Here is a 17059-nt window from a genome sequence, read left to right on the forward strand (position 1 = left end):
ACCTCCATCACTACCCTGGCACTGGCTGCCACTTCTCCCTTCCACTCTGTACATCGTCATGCGGGAAGCCACCGCACCCATCACCATGAGCGTGTAGGTTGTGGTGGGTTGTACCCGTCCTTGTGTTTTCCTGACAGCCATATCTGGAAAACTTCCTCGGGCAGCCACCCCGATAAGGGGAGATATATACTTGCTTTTGATTTAATAAAGTAATAATAATAATATTGTTATTCATTTTTTATTTATTTAGAATTTATTTATAGTAATTCTAAAGAATATTTTTGAAGAATGATGGTAACAATAAAAAAAATTATAAAATAAAGAAATATTAATTAAACAAAAATATAAAAATGATTTAAAAAGAAGAAGAAAGAAATAGTAAATAAATAATAATAAACAATAATATTAATAATAAATAAAGTAAATAAATAAAATAATAATAATAATTAAAAAAAAAAACAACGAGTAAACAATGGAAAAAAGAAAATTAGAAAAATGAGAAAAAAACTTTTAATAATTAAAAAAAAGGAGAACAACACTAAGAAAGAAAGAAGAATGGGAAATGCATTAACTTAGGAAAAAGAGATTGGATCCAATAACTACCAATCTTTCACCCATCATCCCTGTTGAGGGTGATAGACATTTTCTCAACTTAGATTGCCCCCTAAACTGATTGAAGCGAACAAAGTTCCTTCTACAGATTAATTACTCCAAAAGACTTGGAATATCAAGATATCCATAAGGATACAAATATTATATATTAAATGTGTGAATAAGAATAAGAATGAATGATTAAATGAATTACAAATGAGAACGAGAAGCTTGCTTATATATCAGATAAGTGTCTCTTCATGAAGAGTCATGTCTCATTTAGACATGCCTCTTCACCCTAATTACTAGTTTAACTAATCATTATTTATGATTATTATTTATTCTACATTCTTTATATATATTTTATTCGTTACATTGCCTCCTTCCTCAAAAAGCTTTGTCCTCAAAGCTTGTTGATGAAAAAGGCTTGATCTCTTTTCGGCTTCAAATGTCTTTCTCTCTCAGGATAGTCATCCTTGTCGATACAAGTTGATATGATCTTCTTAGTGACAAACAAAATTGTTGCACTGAGAAGGGATTAGACCATCCGAGATTAATCTTCTGTATAGTATTCTGATCACTGGAATTTTGTAACAACTTGTCATCGTAAGACTAGATTGAGGTTACATCACTATTATCTGGAACATCAATTTGTTGTTTCTGGTCTGAATGGTACCGATATGTAGCATGGTTGATTGGTCTACTCTCGTGATTTGGATGTCGATATGGAGTTTTTAGATTTTCTCCTGGAGAAGATGTTGTTGAATTGGTTATGGAACATTCAATTCAGATGTCCATTGTCTGAACTGCAACATCTAAGTGTGTCGTTTCTTTAACTGACTTGTCTTCTTGAGTTGTCATATTCACTTGATCGATATTTGTTGTTTTGTCATCAACTTGAATTCATACATTTGATGCTTCTTTCTCGATAAGTTGTTGTACCTTGCTTTCTAATGACTTCTTATCCTTCTTAAGTTTCTTAATTTGTGCCAATAATTTTTTGCTATGGTTTTTAAATCGAAAAACTTCTTCATTTTTGTCAACATTGATTTTGTCAATTTCTTTTTGCATATTTTGTAATACCTTTTTACCTTCTTGAGACATTACTTTTGAAATATCTGAGATATCTTCTGGTGTTACTAAATTTGGTTTTAGTGTAAAATCTTGGAGCGTTATTTTCTTCTTTTTGTAAGAAAATGTTAAAAATTTCTTCTTTGTATTTAAAATAAAGGAACCTAGAGTTTCCATCCACGGTAAACCCAAAACAATGTCACTATCATTAAAACATAAGGTTTTCACGGTGAATTGTGAGGGAAAAGTATAAGCTCCAATATTTAGGTGTAAGTTGCTTATATTGTATTGTTTGTTACACGTGCCAAAAATATTTGTTTCAACTATATTTGATTCAGGAATCACCAATTGGTTAGCACATTTAGGACTATCATAATTACTTCTTTTAGTAGGACTAATAGAGATTATGATGTCTCTTGCTACGAGTGATCCTTTGATTTTAAATAGTGTGTAAACACATGTACTAATGGTTTCAGAAACCTTTCATTACTAGTCTCCATTTTTGCCTCGATGTTTTCACATAACAATATGTCAACTGGAGCTATTTTTATTATAAAATATCACTTATTTCTTCTATATATATTTTTCAAATATTCTCCTTTAATGTAGATTGTTAAAAACTTGAATACCCTTTTATTAAAAAAATACTCCTTTATATTGTTGCCCTCTATATATGTATGTATTTCTTTATATTAAGACCCATTTTTAAAATAACTTTATTATCTTATAATAATAATAGTTTCACTTCTTCTTTTTTTATAATAAATTGGTCCCTTTTTTTATATACTTAATTACTTCCTTGATAAATTTTTAATGTCACCCCACTTAATAAATATAAAGGTCACGTCTTTTCATATGACATGGTCACGATGTCAAAATACCATGGGCTATTTACCATGGGTTGTTTTTAAAACCTCCGTTAAAATGTTCTCCATGTAAAAAGTAAAACATATTCCTTTTGTTTTTTTTTTAAACTTTTTAAAATACCATGGGAAATTACATGGGTTTTTTTTAAAACCACGGGCTTCTCCACGTAAAAAGTTTTAAATATATTTGAAAGATTCCCTCTTATCTTTATTATGCACTTATTTTATTTTATTTTTTTAATTCTCATTTTTTTTTACGACTTTTTTTTAAAATAATCTTTATTATTATTTTTTTTTATATATATATATATATATATATATATATATATATATATATATATATAGCCAAAGGCCTGGTAGCGAGATTGAGAAACCCCAAATATTTAGCGAAACGCTTGAACTGTAACAGCAATAAATTTGACGAAGAGTCGATAACCAAAAACTTGGATCAGAGAACGAGCTTTGTGCACTGGTTAAACAACCTAGAAGACCGAAATGCTCTGATACCAAATGAAGTGAACAAAGTTCCTTCTACGGATTAATTACTCCAAAAGACTTGAAATATCAAGATATCCATGAGGATACAAGTATTATATATTAAATGTGTGAATAAGAATAAGAATGAATGATTAAATGAATTACCAATGAAAACAAGAGGCTTGCTTATATATTAGGCAAGTGTCTCTTCATGAAGAGTCATGTCTCATTTAGACATGCCTCTTCACCCTAATTACTAGTTTAACTAATCATTATTTACGATTATTATTTATTCTATATTATTTATATAAATTTTATTCATTACACTGATGGAAATGGTCAATCTTTATAATGACTCAAGTATCTTCCAAACAAATGTGGTGTTTAGTAAAAGCGTCTCTTACAATGCCTGATACTCCTAAATCCTTTGATTTATATAAATATTCTATAAAAGTTAAATAGTACTTTGTAACAAATAATTATTAATTGTTAAATTAAAATCTTGAAAACTATAAAAGTTATTTTTTAACAAAAACGATTATACTTTGTATTAAAACATAGGCAAAACCAGCTGGCAGATTACATTCAGATAGCCCAAGAACCAGCTACCCTCAATAGATAAATAATCTATTACCATAGCCCTAATGTTCTGGGTCTTCTTAATATCGTCAAACAAGTCGATTTCCATAATTTTCCCAAGCTTGTGGATACATACAAACTATTGAAGTAAAAGACAACAGAACATGATAAACAGAATTAAGGGATCGGATCCCAATCTTCAACCCCGTCTCTTATCCGAGTGCCAACAGGAAGGAGGACAACTTTATTAGCTTCTGCATCTGCTTCCTTGTTATTCTGTCGAAGAACGTGAAAGAAGTTCACCTGAAGAAAGGAGCCTACGAGCTTTCTTATTCTGGTAACCACTCTTGCTAGCTAGAAATCATGAGGGAACGTGTTATCCACGAGGATTCTAATCAAGGATTGGGAGTCACCAAGAATAATGGCTTTCTCAATACCAAGATCCTGTAAATGCTTAAGGCCCTGCAACAAGGCCATAGCCTCTGCTTGCATGTTGGTACTATGACCCAAGCCCCAAGCATACCTATTCACTATGCTACCATCCGCATTCCTGATGACACCTCCAGCCCCAGCAATCCCCAGATTTCCTTTGGCAGCCCCGTCAAAAAACAAAGAGGAGCTAGCATGCTTTTGGAGCCACATGTGGAATTCGCCCTTAGCAAGCCTAATCTGCCAGTCTTTCCAAGTGCTATATTGTCTCTCACCATCAGAATACTGGAGACCAAGCACACTCCCCCACGCCAGGTCTTGGGGACTTAGATTTTTATTCTATAGCTTCCCAAACTTCTCACCAAGAGTCTCCTTGAGCAGGCCGTTGGCTTTTGACAAAACAAGCTTACAATTCTGCACTTCCTCTTGAAAAATTTTGTGATTGCGCTCTAGCCAGATGTTCCAAAACATGAATTTCGAGTAGGCTAGCCAAGCTGCCTTGAACCATTTGTTCTTGGGGAACTTCCCAGGATAGAGGTGAGCCCAATCGGCAAAGAGGCTAGTAATAATGTTGGGCAGAGTAACTATAGATCCCCATGGGGAAATCACCTCTTCCCAAATACTTTTGGCGAACCTGCATTCAATCAATAAGTGAGAGGCATTTTCCTCGTTTTCCAAGCAAAGGGCGCATCTGGAAGGGCCCAGGAAGCCTTTCTTCTTAAGTCTGTCATCTATTAGAATGTTGTTGTGACACAATAACCAGTTGAAGAAATCGATTTTCGGCACACACTTCTACCTCCAAAGACCTCTCCAAGTCGCAGGGCAGCAAGGAACATGGGGAATTTTTTTGAGTTGTGCATAGCCTTGCGCAACTATGTAAGAACCAGTCTGAGAGCCCCAACCTCTCTTATCTTGTTTCCTGGTATTAATCGGGCCCATTCCTCTCAGCTTTGTCAACAGGAAGGCCCACGCCTGATCAAGAGCAATCGAAATTTGTGGTTTCTTCCAGCCTGCCCATGCATTGTCCTTCTAACTAGAAATATCCCACAATGTTTTGATATCATTGTTCAACGTCCAGCTTCGGAGCTTAGCGAGCTCTTGGACAACACCTAAAGGTTCTTCGTTCATAATTTTGTCATTCCAGATATTGATGAGCTTGCCATTTCCCGAAATCCAAAAGGAGTGCTTTTGTATCAGTGGTAAGGCTTGCATGCAAAGCCTGTGAATTTGAGATCCTTTAATGATGGGGGTAGGATCATCCAAGCTCCATAACCTATGGTCCCTAAAATATTTCTTCCATAGTGCCTTTTGAGCCCAACCAGGCTTCAGGACTATTTGTCTCCACACAATTTTAGCCCCCATAGCAATATCATGTATCCGCAGGTCCTTGAAGTTCAAACCTCCTTCTAGCAAAGGTTTAGTAACTTTGTCCCAAATGACTAGGGGGATCTTCCTGTCATTCTGCTTGCCACCCTTCTAGAAAAACCTATGAATCCACTCCTCCATCTTCTTGAGAATGTTGATGGGTGCCAACATGACCGAGAATTTGAAAATAGGCAGGCTGGTTAGAACATATTTAATAAGCACTATCTTCCCAGCAAGATTCAGCCACGAGAAACCCCAAGACTGGATTTTATTCTTGAATTTCTCAACCATCGAGAGCCAGTCTTTGCTAGAGAGACTCCTTTGGAAGATAGGAAGGCCCAAATAGATGAATGAATTCCAATTAGCAGAACCAACGAAGCCCAAACATCTGGATATTGAGGAGAGATCGTTGTTGGAGATATTCCAGCCATAGAAGTGACATTTCCCCTCGTTTAATTTACTACCCAAAGTCCAACAGAAGTCATCCAATACTTTCCTGAACCTAGAGGCAGCATGAACAGAGGCAACACCCAGCAGAAGAGTGTCATCGGTAAATAATGCATGATTAATATCTTTGACACCTCTAGCAATCCTAATTCCCATAATCTCTTGATCCACCTGACATTTTTCTAAATAAAAGCTTAGAGCTGAAGCTTGCAAAACAAAGAGAAGAGGGGAAAGAGGGCAGCCCTGGCGTAACCCTCTAAAGGCTTTAAAAAACTTCGTTGCTCTTCCATTCACCAGAGGGGCAATCCAGGGCTCAGAAATGCATGCCCAGACCCATCTAATAACCTCTAACCAAACCCGAACTTATGCATCACATCAAAGAGGAATTTGTGACGAACATGATCAAACGTGTTAGCTAGATCCAGCTTGACCACCATACCTTTTTCTTTTCGTTACAAACTAGAATGAATGGCCTCTTGCACGAGGATTATATTGTCCACAATCTGCCTACCTTGAATGAACACCCCTTGATTTTCAGGTATAATAGAGGGCAAGAGGACCTTCAATCTATTGGCAATCACCTTTGTTATGATAGTGTAACCAATGTTGCATAGCAAAATCGGACGAAACCTGTTAAAAGTGTTGGCACCCTTCTCCTTTGGGATGAGGGTGAGGAAGGCAGAATTCGTGCTGCCTCCAATTTTCTGGTAGTTTTGAGATTTTAAAACCATTTTATGCAGGTCCTTTTTCACTATTTGCCAGTAGACTTGGATGAATCTGGCTGTAAAGCCATCCAGACTAGGTGCTTTGTTCGGCTCCAATTCATAGAACACAACCTTTATTTCCTATCTGGTAACTTTAGCTTCCAACTAGTGATTCATACTTAAAGAGATCTTGGAGGGGATAACATCCAAGAACCTTGAGCCTTGACTCATAACCTTGACTTCACTGTAGAGTTTCTCAAAATGGGAGAAGGTAGCCCCTTTGATGCTTGTGAAGTCCTTATGGGTAATGAGGTCTTCCTTTATTTCAATTATAGAGTTAAAGGACCTTCTAGCTTGGCTTTGCTTGTGGAAGAATGAGATATTCCTGTCTCCCACTTTCAACCATAGAATACGAGATTTCTGTCTCCAATATTCTTCCTCTTGCAAGCAAGCTTTGTGGAAGCTTTGCTGTAGAATTCCTTCTTTGGCTATAGTTTCCTCTGAGGGGGGCTCCTCTTCCATCTGCTATTGGTGCTTCTCGAGGGAGGCATGGGCCATCTTCCTTTCATCAGTTTGATTGGGAAGAGATTTAGCCCATCTCTTTAGGACAACCTTTACTCTTCTTAATTTTTCCGCCCACACATAAAAAGGAGACCCTGTGACAGGCTGATTCCAACTTTCTTTAACCTTATCCATAAAGTCTGAAAGCTTGATCCATAAAGGACTGAATCAAAAGGGGATGGGCCCAAGGTTTTGTGCACTGAGAGCTCCAACCTTATAGGTTTATGATCCGAAATACTGCATGGCAGAATGAGCATCCTAGCTTCTAAACCAAGGAGAAGATAGGAACTTTGAACAAGGAATCTATCTAATCTCGCAAAAATATGGCCAGGACCAATTCTTTTATTTGACCAAGTATACTTACCTTTCAAGGGCTTGATGTCAAGAAGATCCCAATCTTGCATGATGTCCTCCACCCATTCCCTCGCTGGATCCCTTACTAAGTTGCCTCCTCGCTTCTCGGAAGGGCTTAAAGTTATATTTAGATCACCTGCAATGATAATATTTCCCAGAATTTCTTCCTCAGCCATGAGTTTGATTGAGTCCCAACACTGTTTCTTCTCCCCTGCATTAACCGGCACATAAACATTGAAAAGGCTAAAGGTCTCCCTTGTTTCTCGGCTTATGAATTGCATAAGCTGCTAGTGAGTGTTTTGTTTTCCATTGACCAGTTCCAGCTTGGCTTCATTCCAGAGAGCTCCCAGCCCTCCCGATGCTCCTCGGGCTGAGACAGCTTGCCCTCCACTTTTCCTCCAAAGATTCTTGCTTACACGGAGGAAGATCTTCTCCTCCAATTTGGTCTCCTGGATCAGTAGGATATCTGGGGTCTCTATCCTAATCAAGCTTCGCATAGCTTCTTCTTTTTGCTTACTCCCCAACCCCCTGCAATTCCAGGAGACAATATTCATTATTTACCTTTCTGAGATTGGGTGGCCCCTTTGAGGCCCTGTCCTTGACTTCTTGTAATCTTTGGTGTTTTTGCTAGAAGCTTCTCCAGCGTTGGTTGACTGCCTTGGAGCTTGTCTTTATATGTTTCTTGCTCTCTTTTTTCCCAGTCAGATTTTCTTCCTCTTGTCGATCTACGGGACAATGTTTGAGAGTCACCTATTTCTCCTTCCTCCTCAGATTCTTCTGAATCTTGTTCTTCCTCTTCCATCTCTGTAGCCTTTCCCTTTGGGCTTACTACTGCACTCTCGCCTTGCTTGGAATTTTCAAGGACCTCTTTCTCATTTTCCTCCTTCTGCTGCTGTCTTGTTTCTTGCACTTCAACTAAGGTTGAGAAAAGGGGCTCGAATGCATTCTCTTGTGCCTTTGGCTGCTGTCCTTGACTACTAGAAGGAGGCTGCTGCCCTTTTCCCTTTGTAGCTCCAGGAGGGTCTAGGGGCTTGGGGTTAGTCCTTGTTCTTTTGACCTTCTTCCTTACCTTGCACTGCCTCTTCATTTTTGGGACAGTTCTTGGCGAAATGTCCCTGACACTTGCGACACTTGAATGGGAGCTACTCGTAGTCAAGTTTTTGCACATGAGTCCAACTCCCTACATTTATCTTTATGGCCTTCGGCAGCCCCACTTCCAGATCCACTTCGACATAGATCCTAGTGCAGTCGTATTGGTCCTTGGTACTTGCATGATCTATGAATTTGCCTAGTGCGTTTCCTATATGTTTAAGGGAATCCCAATTCTAGCAGTGCACAGGAAAATTCAAAAGCCTTACCCACACTGGAACAACTGATGGAATGTCTTCAGCTGGATCAAAGTCGGGAGTCCATCTATTCAAATAGAGACTTTGAGGGCCCATAAAATATGGCCTGTTCCTGAAGATTAGATCCTTGTCTTCTTTTGAAATAAACTCAAACAGAAAATAGCCTCACCCTAGAAAGTACGAGGTGACACATTGCTTGATTAACGGCCTCCAGTTCCTGCAGATCTAGGCTTCCGTGGCTTTGGGAGAAGGCCAAGGGCCAGTGAACTGTCCTACCGGGGCCCTCTTCGCCAGTGACAAAGCTACCTTAATCGGTCCCTCCAGAGGAAGGGAAACCACTGATATTTTTTCCATTTTTTTGACAAACTTAGAAGCATTCGGTTTTTTCTTGACTGGCATCGAAGCCAGAAGGGTCTTGGACGCAGCGTCTTCAGCAGAAGGGGAGGATGATTGGGAGATGGGAGGAGCCTGGTACGAGCCCAGCTCATCCATGACGGAGGAGGCGTAGCCCTAACGCAACCAACGACAACCCGTGAACGCATGCAAAAGGTTATTATAAAAGTTAAATCTTACCGTATATCAAATAATTAAATTAAAATCTTGAAACCCTATTTCAAAATAAATAGATGTATTAATGTACTAATTAACCTTATTTTTATTTTTTTTTTATTTTCATTAGTTGGACATAAATATAATTATCATTATCATAATTATAATTATCATTATATATAATATGATTGGTTAATATATTATACTAAAAAGAGTAAAATCATTAGACTACTTTATAGTCGAACCAACTTCAAATTTGCTAGAAAAATCATGAAAATTCCAATCAAATTTTTATAAAATGTTACAGAATTTTGATAAAATGTTACAGAATTTTTTGTAAAGCAAAATTATAGGGGTCACATTTTAAGAATTTAAATGCTCCATAATTTTGTTGATGGCATTAAATCCATTTCCAAAAAAACCACTATACACCAACTCCACCTCCACCCGTCAGAGATTTAAATTTTTTTTACTAGATTCCCATATTTTTGCCCGTCCGGGCAAATTTACCGGTCAGTAGACGACCATTAAAGGCTGGTAGCATCTTTTGAGATGCCGTAGAATCAGCATTCAAGGAATCTAATAAGAAGAGACGAGGGGAGCTCCTTATATTTGTAGGTTTGTCTTTGTTTTCTGATTAGGTTTTCATCGGTCTTTAACCGTTTTTCTGCTTTCCTTTTGCGGCAGGTTAAGACTGTAGTAGATCTACATCTTCATTTTGTGTGCTTCTTACACAGGTCCACTTCAAGCTTTCTCCAGATCGGACTTGTTTTTGTTTTCAGGGAAGTTTGCGCCTCTGAAACCTCAGAATGCGACATTTGTTTTCCTGCATTCTGTGTGTATGTAAAGAACTTTGCAAATAATCCATTTCTGACCCTTCGATTGAATATGTTTAGTTTTATTATAGATCTGTTATATACCGATTTTTTTTCCAAAGACTTGTTCGAGATTTCAGAGAAAGAGCAGAAGGAATAATCTTTTTAGGGTTCTGTGTTCTCCATGGAGCTCTTATTTTTTAATTTGTGTTTCCGATTTATCAGATATATATCCGAATTATCAGAAATCAATTATTTGGTAATTTGCACTTTAAAAATTCATTTATTTTTAGGGGAAGGAGCGCGGGCAGGGGTTTGCAATGTGCAGATTTTTTATTGTAAATTTAATTAAAGGGTTTTTCTGCCAGGATAATTTTGCTTCTTTCTTTTCCTTTCTTTACCAGACTTATTTTTGAAGATTTAGATTCTTTGAAATCGAGGACAAAGAAGCAAAATGTTTTTGAACATTTTACTACTGAATAAATAAACAAACGAAAATTTATTAAACAAAATCTGTGATTACATATGCGTTAAAAATAGGAATGCTTGGATAAATAGATAGGGCCTGTATTTTCTGGTATGACCTTACAGTCAATTAAAGACTGACAAAATATTTGAAGAAATGCCTAGGGCACAATTTTATTAACCAAAAACTCTGATTACATATGCTTTGAAAATAGGAATGCTTGGATAAATAGAGAGGGCCTGTATATTCTGGTATGGCCTTACAGTTAATTAAAGACTAGACAAAATATTTGAAGAAATGCCTAGGGCACATCTAAATTCCGTTTTCTGTATAAAGTGGAGCGAATTCTTTGAATTTGGCTCGATAAAACTTTGAGAGCTATTATATGGCATTCCGGAAAAGTCATTTTGATGGTAAAATTGATTTAGTACTGAAATGGAGGCTATGAGGAGATAATTTTCCCGAAGATGAGGTACAATTGCCTCTGAAAACGAAAATTTCTGAGCCTCAATGAAAAATAGAAGCAATTATGGGTTTACAAGACAGTATAAGGAAATTATATAGATTGGCAAAAAACAGAAGCTCAGCTTCTGCGATCTTCTTGCATAGGTAGGCAGAGCAAAGATAATAATTTTATACAGATTGTTGATTACCGATGCATTTTTATTATAAAATAATAACAGCTTCCTAGATCTTCTCGCATCGGTAGGCAGAACAAAGGTAATCATTTTCTACAGGTTGTTGATTACAAATGTTTTTTATTATCAAACAATGGATTTTATTCAAGATGAATTTTGACCAAATTTTCATGTTGGGTAGCAAAATTTTCCAGTTTCTTATTTAGGATGAGCTACAAATATGTGGGCGTATTGTTAATCTTGATCAAGATTTTCACTGCAAGGATGGAGGAGGCAGGCAGATCTTGATCTGATTTTCATGTTGCCAGTTTTTACTCGGTAGCAAAATTTCCCAGTATTTCCTATTTAGTATAAGCCATAAATATGTGGGTATGTTTGTAACCTTTTTCAAGGTTTTCACTCCAAGGAGGTTGGAGGTAAGCTTATAATGATTTGATTAATGAAATTATTTTTTTGTGGAAAATGTTAGGAGATGTTTTAATCAATGTTACATTTGTTGTTACTAAATTATTGGGAAGCTTAAAAAAATACAAAAATAATCGAACTTCTATATTGAAATATGATATTTGTGTTGAAGAATCTAAGGCAGTATTAGAAAGATTCTTTTAGACTTGATAACAATTTGTGAAGTGCTTTTAGAATTTATCTTAGCTTGATTTTCTTTTTATTATTAGTGTGGGTGTTTACTTCATCAAACTGCTAACAAAGAGACAAGAACTCGAGAAGTTGGCATATTTGCCAAGGCCAAAATCTCTTCCTCTTGGAGAGGAAAACCTGCATATAATTCTTCTTATAGAGATTCCAATTGATGAATACCAAGATCGTGACCCTTGACCTACTATGCCACTCCAAGACCAAGACACCAATCCTCTTCTTTGTCACTACTGAGATCACCATCATCTTTGTTGTACCATGATTGTTTCTTCAGCGAGATCACTGCTGCACCATGATTGCACCTTCATCATTGTCTTGATTTTGTACTCATTAGGATCATGACTGCAATTATGCCGAGGTCACGTCCGTGTTCATGAGATAGAGTTTACTATTGTGAGATCATGATAATCTTTCTCCTTATGATTATGCTGAGATTGTGTATAGTAGGCCGAGGTAAAGAATGTCTCTCCTTGACTCTTCTCTTCATCCATTTGAATATTGTCCATTGTACTCTTGTTCGAGCTACTTGCACTTATCAGAGATTACGAAGTGGTTGAGATTTTGTCTCTCCTGCACCCACTGTGTCATCTGAGATTCTCTCTTGCACCCATCCGAGGTTTCGTCTTGCACCTATTCGAGATTTTAGAGACTTGTCCAAGATTTTGTTGTGCAGTTTTGCGGATACCCTAGCTGGTTATTTATAGTAGTTTGTTCTCCATAATTAGTTGACATGTCTAGGTAAATCATTGTGTCTTTTATATGAGCCGACATTACATTAATATACATATTTTGACGCTGACATGATGTTCTCTTCATTGTTTTGTTTGCAGCCTCCTTCTTTGAAGGATGGTGCTTGTCTTGGAGGGCTACTTGACGGAGGTTGACCCATGTACACTACATAAATGCTCAAGAAGAGCTCTTTAACATAATTTTGACTCTTTGACTTTCTTAGCTCCGTGGAATGAGTAAGAAACTCATTCATATAATTTATAAAAATCATATTTATTTTTCTTGAAAAGTGCAAACATTAAAATTATATTGACAAATACTGAACCTAGTTACACTTTTCTTCAACATTCCCTCTTAACTAGGAAGGTATTTAAAATGGTACTTGGTTATTTTCAATCTGAAGAATTTCTCATAAGAAGAATCAGATTGGTAATTCCATGTGTATAGCATCATAGTAACCGATATTGTTTCCACATCAAGGCCTTGACTGACAACTCTATCTCTCAATATATCAGAGCATAGTGTTGGCGAGACCAATGACTTATAGACACCTTAGTCATTGTTTCTCAAGGTACATACCCACCCGGGTGTTCACTGAGTATGACCTTCTAGGACTATTCTTGTCTTGGGTTCTCAACCCTCAAATAATATCGGTCCTCTTGCCTACTCTTGTCTTGGATGCCTTACACATCTTCAAAGAGTATTGGATGCAAGATGATTACCTAATCCTCCCATTCTTTCTTCCTAAGTGAAGACAAGAATGTTGTGTTTATTTCTTCCTCTCAATTGAGGAAGACATGCCCAAGTATCCTCTGACAAGGTACTTGTCCAAGTTCCTTTGTACTTGGGAACTTGTTATAATTCCCTCTTAGTTAGGGGCTTGTCCATTCATCAACAAGTTCTTCGTGGGTCCTCTAGTTGCTTGATTTCCTTCTTTTGTTTGATGTTATGAAGTCTTTGTTTGAAATTCTTCTTGGTAGGGCACCATCCATTGATCACTTTCCTTATTATTCCGTCATGTCATTCCTTTCTTCATGGAAGGTGGCCTTCTTCATACATATTTGGAACCTTCTTCATATGGCTACTTCTTTTCTCTCCATGATTCTTTCAGGAGTTTCCATCCACCGCATAAACACTGGTTTTACTTGTACTTACAAGTCTTGTTCTAGTAGCCCTGCATCATCCATATATTATTCAAGAAATCAAAACATCATATTAAATTAAATCATACCTTATGAGATGGCTCTTCATCATGACATCTTCTTGTAGGTATCCGCTTCGTGCATTCATGTTGGCACATCTCCCAAAGATATCCATTGTCAAGGGTATACATATTTTCCATTAGTCTTCATATCTTTCCGGGAGATTTTCTAGTCAAGTCTTCTTGATCGTTTTGGATGTTGATTGTCTTCATCAAGGTTGTATATCTCACGATCTCTTCCTTCCTTACACATTCCATTCCTAGTATAGAATTTCCTGCAAATTCTCTACAAATCTACCTCTGAGATCTATGTAGAAAATCTGACTGTAGATTAACTCGATAATGCAATATACTAAAGCAAAATACTATAATCTATTTCTACTGTCAAACTTGCGGAAGCTTAAAGATTGCGCTGAACACATATAACCAGAGGAAGAATCAATACACATGAAACACAAAAAATACTCAGGGGAAAACCTTGGTTAAAAACCCCACTATCTGTATTATCATACAAGGTGGAAATACATCAAAATTATACAAAGCCTTAGCTCTCACAGCTAGCCAACTCTCAATACAATCCTCCTGGATGCTCACAGACAAACAAAGCTTCTCACAAGCCTTCTTCTCTGCCCTCCAAGCTCCTGTTTCCTTGTGCAATTACCTCTGGGATGATCTCCTTGACCCAATGTAACACTGCTCTCACACACTGCTCTAACATTACCTTGATTGCATGTATGAGTTTTCTTTATAGGAAAACACATGCAACTGATAGTACACTGTCAGAACTGCGCAATCCTCAAGGAACCTTACCTTGACTACATGCATGAGTTTCCTTTATAGGAAAACACATGCAACTAATAATACATTGTCCATGACATTTAGCTCAACTTGGTATTTCTCTGAATAGACATGCATGAGCTTTTGATGAGGGAATCTTCAGTTATCTGGAATACACTAGTTGAGTGTATGCATGCATCAATTTACTGATAACTCACAATTAGTTCCTCAAACAGTTTGGAACTAATTTAACTGGACATAACTCAGTAAACTGAGTACTAATTACAACTCAAATATAATTCAATCTTATCGCCTTAATTAAGGGATAATCTCCTTAATTCAAGGGCTAATTGTTGCATGACTTCAGAAAGACTTCTAACTTGAATTTCTCCAACTAATTAATCCATAATGAATTAATTAATTAATTCCAAGCAGCTGGCGAGACTAAATTCGATTTTAATTCACAATTTTAATTCAAGGACAAATTAAAATTGGAATATTCTGGATTTTATTTCTATCATTTCTTGTTGCTATTTTCAACACTCCCTCTCAACAAGAAAGGAATTCAACTCGATCTCGATCGTGAACCTTTGAATGTTCTGCATGCAATACTTCTCTTGAGTGTTGTAGCCCCAACAACTCCAGAAACAAAAAAAAAACATCCAACCTGAATCAGTATGATCCATTTGTCATCAAAGTCTCTAACTGCTATTGCCTCTATCAATTGAAAACTTTGCGCTTCTGCTAACTCAACTTTTCTACACTGTTATCAATCTTTCTCTGTGCTCTTTAGTATTTGACTGCTCTAGCCTCTGTCACTTTGATCTCTGATTGCATCAATCCCACTGATTCCTCCTGCTGCATATGTGCTGCTGCTGATCCTTTCTCCCAGCACTGCATCCACACTGCACCTCCTCTCATCATGTTGCATCATGCTGACCACTGCTGCATTGCAACTCAGTTACTGAGAAGTAAGTCACTGATCTCCCTGTTGGGCTAGAAACACCCTATGATGCTGAAGCTCCCTTTGTCGCTCCATCCGCATCTGCATCTACCCACTCAGCCAATCCTACTACTCGTTGGCGCTCCTGTAGCAAGGTCTAATCAAAGAGGCTGGGTACCTCAAGGATCCTGCCCCTATTTCAGCTCTCTTGGGACTATCACTTCACATCACCCCACCTCACACTTGTAGGTATGGCTGCATGTGATCCCTTTGCTGACTCTAATTGTGGCTCCTCCACAATTGTCTGAGACTTCTTCTAGGACTGTATGTTGAGGTAATTTACTCTCTCTCTCAACCACCAAGTCTCTAACATTTGCCTTGCTCCTCAAGGCTTTGCATGCATCTTGAACCTAATGAGCATAGAGGTTCTTGACTCGTGAACCGATTTGTTTCACCTGTCTTGTGGTGATGTGTCAAAGGAAAACCTTTCCTTTACTAAAGACAACATTGTAGCCTTTGTCCTCCAACATCACAACCGATACCAAGTTCTTCTTCAGTCTAAGCACATACTTCACATCTGTCAAGGTGATAGGAGGTCCATGCTCCCTCTGAAAAGCAATCGTGCCCACTTCTGAAACATTATACCTTTTATCGTCACCCATCTCTATGCGCATATTGAGGTCTTTCTCCTCCAAGGTATTGAATAAAATTTTATCGCCAGTCATGTGGAATGAGGCTCCATTGTTAAGATACCAGCCACAACCCATCATCGATGACACCATGCATGTGATGAGAGTAAAATCCATTTTGAACTAAGAGGCTAATGCCTCACCTTCTGATCCTTCTGAGGATCCCTTCTTGGACTTCTTCGATGGGCAATTAGTAGCATAATGTCCCATTTCGTGACAATTAAAGCATTTCACTTTAGACTTGTCACCCTTCTTCCCTCCATGAGAAGAATTTGATTTGGAATGGGACGCTTTCCCCTTCCCTTTCCTTGCCTTACTTGCTAAGGCCAGATTTTCTTCATCATCATCCTTGGATGAAGAACCATCTCGTGTGCTCCTCTTGATCTCCTCTTGCATGAGATCCAACCACAGTCGTTCCTAATCTGTCAGTTTCTCCCTTCCATTAATAGAGTCCTGGTAGTTATTTCAGCTCTTTGGAAAGCCAAGGAGAGCGAAGCTCACCATATCATCATCGACAGTAGTTATTCCCACACTTCTAAGCTCATCTCTACAAGTGGTGATCTTGTTCAGATATGTGGAAATAGTATCACCGTTCTCTGTCTTGATTCTTCGAAGCTTATCCTTGAGCGCCGATTTCCTTTGGTTGCTACTATTTTGGTAGAGGTCCTTCAATGTCTTCCACATTGAATATGGAGTATTCTTCCCATGGAGACTCGAGACAATATGGTCTCGAACTCCCTCAAGGATGATCTGTCTCGCCCTCGCCACACATTTCTTCCACTTAGCCAACTTTTGTGCATTAGTTGAA

The 17059-nt window shown here is 37.7% G+C and overlaps 1 long non-coding RNA gene across 1 annotated transcript; it reads left to right on the plus strand.

The window, feature by feature from the left end:
- Positions 1 to 9884: 9884 nt before the first annotated feature.
- Positions 9885 to 10432, plus strand: LOC149265475 (uncharacterized). Its single transcript, XR_016251316.1, has 2 exons — positions 9885 to 9953; positions 10077 to 10432. It is a non-coding gene; the product is annotated as an uncharacterized LOC149265475 (long non-coding RNA).
- The last annotated feature ends 6627 nt before the right edge of the window (positions 10433 to 17059 follow it).

This window comes from Pinus tabuliformis, chromosome 6 (genome assembly GCF_031772625.1).
Source record: "Pinus tabuliformis cultivar Carrire ecotype Pingquan chromosome 6, CPIR1, whole genome shotgun sequence".
In the NCBI taxonomy this organism is placed as follows: Eukaryota; Viridiplantae; Streptophyta; class Pinopsida; order Pinales; family Pinaceae; genus Pinus; species Pinus tabuliformis.